Consider the following 6,000-nt stretch of genomic DNA (forward strand, 5'->3'; position numbering starts at 1 on the left):
AGACTACAGCTTACACTATCAGCTATCCTGGTAACCAGACTTTTGGATTCAGACTGAACTACAACACTGGTTCTCTTGAACATCCAGCCTGATGAGTACAGGCCTGGGGCTTCTCAGTGTCAAGTGGGAAGATATCAAACATTGGACAGGGAAGCAGGGGCTGACTTAAGGCTTCTGCTGTGTTGTCTTCTCCACCCCTGGCTACTGAGCTACAGAGAAGCAGAATCTGCTGCCCCTGTAGGCTGCCCTGTTCTCCCTGAAGAGTTTTACTTTCTGACCAGGTTTGTTCAAGAAAACATTGGGGTAAGATATTTGAGACAAAAATTGCTGGAGAGAAGTTCTTGAGTTGGCAAGAGGGACATTTATAGTATTAAATTGTAGACTAGCCTTTCCTGGAAAAAAACTAATAACTCCATAGAAAGAGCAGATATCTTAAGATAAATGCACAAATGCAGTAATTTTGTCCGTGTGCGTGTTAGGATTGAATGAACTGTCATGAAGGCATCCATTTTCTCAGTTACTCTCACTCAGTAGCTAAGACTGTGGATGGAAGGATTTATGGGAGATTTAATGAAAGAGAAAAGAGAAACACCTTAGAGATGAGACTAGGAAATACAGTAGGATTTCTGGGAACATCAAAGGCCAAATCGATGTGAATTCTCACGAATTTAAGGGATCTGAGTCATCATGTATCTGCGTTTTTCTGTGGATCTGTGGGTACAGGCAAAGTCTTGCATCATCTAAATTCAATGCTTACAACGCTGCGCTTAAAACAGAGAGGGGACAATGGCCTCTCTAAATGTAAGATGCATATTTAGGGGGAAATGTTTTCAAAATGGGACAAATACTGAAGGAATAAGGTAGAGCAAGAAAGCATTTAGGCAATAAGATTCAGTCTATGTGATTTTCCAAATAGTAATATTTGCAATGGAAATTTTTGATAATTATTGCTTATTAACACTTTTCAGCAGATAAAGATAATTCACTCCCTAAGAAAGATCCAGTCCTTAGAGGGGCTACCTTAATAGTCTCCATGGGAGGTCACATTTATTGCATCATGAATCAATCTTTCCAAAAGTAGGATATAGAGACAGGATCAATTTCAAGATCAAAGACATAATACATGTATATCCTTGGGAATTCTACTGTGGGACATAATCAATGCAATGAAATTTATCACTTAGATTTTTCTTTCAAGAGTCTCTTGAGTACAGACATCTTTGCCATTCTTCCTCAGTTCTTGCTTCTCTGCAAAAGCAGGTTCACACGTGTGCACACACATGTACGTGCCCACACACACTCACAGATAACAATGCAAGAGACCCAAGAGAGGATGAGTAGGAAAGACACAGAATGGTGAGAAAATGGTTTGTAATTTGTTCCCCGGACTCCACAGGTACGTCTCTGGGGAATGGGTTGCTTTCATTTAATCAGACTATAAAGCCCTCACATATACAGAAGATCCTGGGCACCCCTGAGTCCTGCCCCCTCTGTCAGGGCAGAAAAGGGATCCGGGACTCATCATCTACTGCACTTGCTTCCAGGAGCAGGTGACTTAACTCCAGCCACTCCCCATCCCTGTGAGTTTTCCAGCCCAGTTTGGGTAAAATACCAGAAGTAGTACCTCGACTCCTCTTTATATAGAAATCATTACTTTTATACTGGTTAATGCTTGACAGAGGAGCAGGGCAGAAGGCTGGCAGAAATCATCAGGTTTATGAAGAAGGAAAAGCCACCTTTGTGGAGACCCTTTTCTTGAATAGTGCTAAGGTCTCAGAGTCACATCCGATACCCACACTGTGTAAAAATAAGTTTCTTTTTCTTCTTAATCGGACCCCTTCCTTGGTCACACATATGGGAGGAGGCTGGTGAAACTCAATGTCCCTGAGTCGTGGTATCAAGCTGAAAGGGACGTAAGAGACCTCTGACCCTGTTGCCTGCTGAAGCTGGGGGTGTGCCATTTACTACTTTTCATTTCTTCCTCTGCTGACCAGCTTCTCACACTACACCTTGGAAATGTCCTCCTGCCAGGGAAGTGAGGAAAGCTAGCACCCCTTTCCTCTGCCCACAAGGGAGATGTCGGTAAGTGGCAGGACGAATCCTATAGCTACTTGATAAAGATCTCATCGTTATTTCCTTTGCAGCAGGAAAGCGGGTACAGGAGCCCATTTAGCTCACCCTGATTTCTTTTCCAGAATTTCTCTCCAGGGATGCTTGTCCTCATCTGAGGAAAATCCTGCAGCATCTCCTGGAGGAGTTTAACATGACTACCATTGTCACTTATCAAATGTGGCGGGAAAGTTCTAGGTGTTGAAAATATGGCAAAATATCCCTACTATAAAACCAATTTCTTAGTTTGAAAGCTGTTTGTATCTGGCAGATTTTCTAATGTTTTTGCTTTTATTCTCTTCACATTTATTTAAGTCAATTTTTTAAAACACAATGAAAATATATGTTTTAAATTGTATTGAATGCAAAAAGAAAGTCAGGATAATCCCATCGGTGTTTATAATGTTGCAATAAAACTTAGGACTCCCACAGACTTTCTCTAAACTGCAGTAATTTGGTTATTTTCATCCATATTTCAGCATTCTAATCTTAGGATTCAAGTTAATATTACTGAGGCTAACAGAGTCTTCATATTCATACTAATCTGGCTTCTGCTACGTAAAAGTGGAGAACTGATGGTTTGCTAACAGGATGTTACTGGAAGGGCATTCTAGGTACCCCTGACTTGAGTTTGTAAGTGGTCAGAGTCCACTGAGGTGTGAGGTATTGGAGCAAAGGGTTTCACTTCTGCAGCAGGTCAGAGCAAGCAGTGATCTCCCTCTGTATACACCAGGGAGGGTGGAAAATGTTCTAAGATTAATGAAGATAAGGATATAGCCCTCTGATAATCATTTTGCAATATGTTTATTAATGTTGTTTATTATTTTCTTACTAAATAAACCTTTCTAAGCATATATAAAATTGTATAGAAATTTAAATGTATTAACTTGACTCTCCTTAATGGCATATTACTTTATGATGGAGAATGCGACAAATATTTTCTTCTAACTTATAATAACAACATGCCTGGACTGTAGAATGAAATTTAGATATATTGAATCTCTTGGAAGCTGGACTTAGAAGATAATAGCAGATAACTGTGAACTTCTTAGAGAGATGATGAAAAAAGACAGACACTCGAGAGCACGAGTCTGGAAGCCAAAGAATCAGGCAGTGTTACCAGGGTAAGACTACTTGTAAAATTACAATGGCTAATGGAGATTAGATTTATCTGCAAATCCATGAATTTGTTTAGGAGGCAGATTCTTCATAAACTCAGTTACTCAGTCCCTCAGCGGACAACTCAGGACAGGAGAACAGACCAGAACTAGCAGTTAAACCAGCAGCCACCATGGAAGCTTTTAATGCTTTTGCTGACATTTATAACATTTGATGTTCATGCTAAGGTTAGTTGTAACATTAGGACTCAAAACTTGGGTGTTAGAGACACGCACTGAAAATGGATGTAGGCCCTGATGTCATTTTTACTAGCTGGCTGACAACCTGCTTGAGAGCCTCATAAACAGTGATTCAGTAGAAAAATCTCTGGTTAATTCTGCCTGGTACACAATACAGAGACTTGTCACTCTAAGAAGTTAGTAAATCAATGCCTGAAATATGCTATATTTGCCCATTTTTTAATTAATTTATTTATGTTAATTGAAGGATGATTACACTACAATATTGTGGTGGATTCTGCCATCCATCAACATGAATCAGCCACGGGTGCCCATTTGATTTTTAACTTAGGGTTCATTTTTAAAAGCAGTGTCTGGTTATCTATTTGTTTTACTCTAACAGCAATGATTAAAAATAAGACTTTTCTGCAGTTTCAGGCTTTGAAGGATGACTGTATTCCTTGGTGAGTGTCCCTGAAATGACTTTGTACAGATTATATAGCCTACAACTCATCCTAAATGTGCCTTCCTGTCGTTGAAAATGTGCTGAGCACTTTTCATGTGGAAATGTGCCAGAAACTTTCATTCATTTACATAGACTTACCACACAGTTCTCAAAACATAGTGATTCACTTAAATATTTTTCTATTTTTATTTATGGTGAACAACAGAGCTAATATTCGATAATATCCCCTAGATTATATTTTATCCAAATATAGAAGTTTCATCAAATTCCTTCAGGTGCAAGATAGATAAAGTATGCTAGTAGGTTGGGTGTAAGTAAAGTCAACTTTTGAAATTAAAAATTTAAACTTTCTTTTTACTTAGCTATGGATAAATATCCGTGTTGTTCTAACATTTAAAAATCATTAGAAAATATTTTTTCAAAAAGTTTGGCAATTGCCCTCTTCATTTAGAACCAGAAAATCACATCTGTTCATCTGCCTAAGTATGTTCAGTCTAATTTTGGGTTTCAGAGTGATGAACAGAGACTTTAAAGCTGATGCTGTGGGTGCCCTGTCCATCACACCGTGCCCTCCCACTTCGTGCACACTGGCCTGACTTCCCAATGCCAGCCCCTCTACTTGTTTGCCTGGACAGGTTCCTGAAAACCAGAGACACTTTACTAGCTTCTTAAACAGGGAAAAGGAGCCCTAATATCAATACTTGGTCCACCCACCTCAAGGCACTTATCCAGTAACAGATACTAGTAGGTATATAAACACCCGAGCTCCCTTCCAACTCAAGGTAGGTTAACACTGAGAAACATATTCTACCCTGGCTCCAAGATTTTCCCAATTGGGATCTAACTTCAGTTACAACAATTTTGATTTACTTGGTCATCCAACCTTCAGTGACCACCTTTTCTCAATTGTCCCCCTTTGCTAATCTTCTGTGTTTCCTGGGCTTCCTTCCGAAGAACTACTTATAGTTGAATAACTGTCTCAGGGGTTGGCCTCGGAGGATTCGAAATACTGTTTCTCTTAACTGGACCAATATTTATATTTATTTAATTCATAGTAGGAAAAGATATTTACAAACACTGGTAATTTTGAACATGGATAGAAAACTGGCATGGTGAATTTTATGTTTACAAATATTAAAGATATTTATAGAAGACTGGTTATTTAGCAACGAAATGCTTTGTTGTCAGAATATAGTGCACTACAAGTTCAAATTCCTCATTTATACCATTTCACTTATATTAAAAGGACAGACTAAACAGTGTTAATTGATGGTCATAAATTTTGAAATCAGAGCACCTTTTATAGAAATCCTTATTGAGTATATAATTTCGGGACTGTGCCTTTGACTCAATTTTTTTATTTCTAGAGAAAAATTTTGCATATAGAAATAGACCAATTATTCTCACTGGGTAGTTTTCCAACACATATATTCTGTTAGGAATAATTAAATTAAATCATTTATTTCTAAAACTAATTATAGGAGTTCTGAAATAAATATTTGTGTGGTCACATGGATTTTAAAGTCACATGGATTATCATGTGGTCACATGGATTGTAAAGTCACATGTCACATGTCACATTGTCAAGCAGAGATAAGTCCTTGCTTCAATCTTATAAGTAGTGATACATGTTTCCTTTGGAAGGTATGAAAAAAGGTTATTGTAATTATTTTAAGAATATTCATATGTAAACTTTATATATAAATCTGAATATCTGTATGGCATATTTCTTTAGGCACCCATGGGTGCATATCTGAAGATAGAACCCATGAGCCATCGTTCTGCGTATGTTCAAATACAGTCAGTTCTTCTTGGCTTTTCCAAAACAGGGGCACTGTATTATGTTCTCAGTAGTAATGTATCCCTGTTTCATATCCTTGCCAAGTCCCTGTAATTTCAAACTTTTGAATTTTGTCCATCAGTGTGTTTTGCATTTTAATTTCTTTCTCTTTGGAGACCTAGGAAGGTTCGTACCTCTTAATCTTTCAATGTGCTCAGGGGTTATTTGGATATACTTTCATGTGAGATGTTTGCTCAAGTATTTTGCTCAGTTTAAATTGGGTTATCTATCTTTTCATTAAAAATGTG

This window comes from Moschus berezovskii, chromosome 3 (assembly GCF_049115385.1).
Source record: "Moschus berezovskii isolate FMDL1 chromosome 3, NW_MosBer_1.0, whole genome shotgun sequence".
Classification (NCBI taxonomy): domain Eukaryota; kingdom Metazoa; phylum Chordata; class Mammalia; order Artiodactyla; family Moschidae; genus Moschus; species Moschus berezovskii.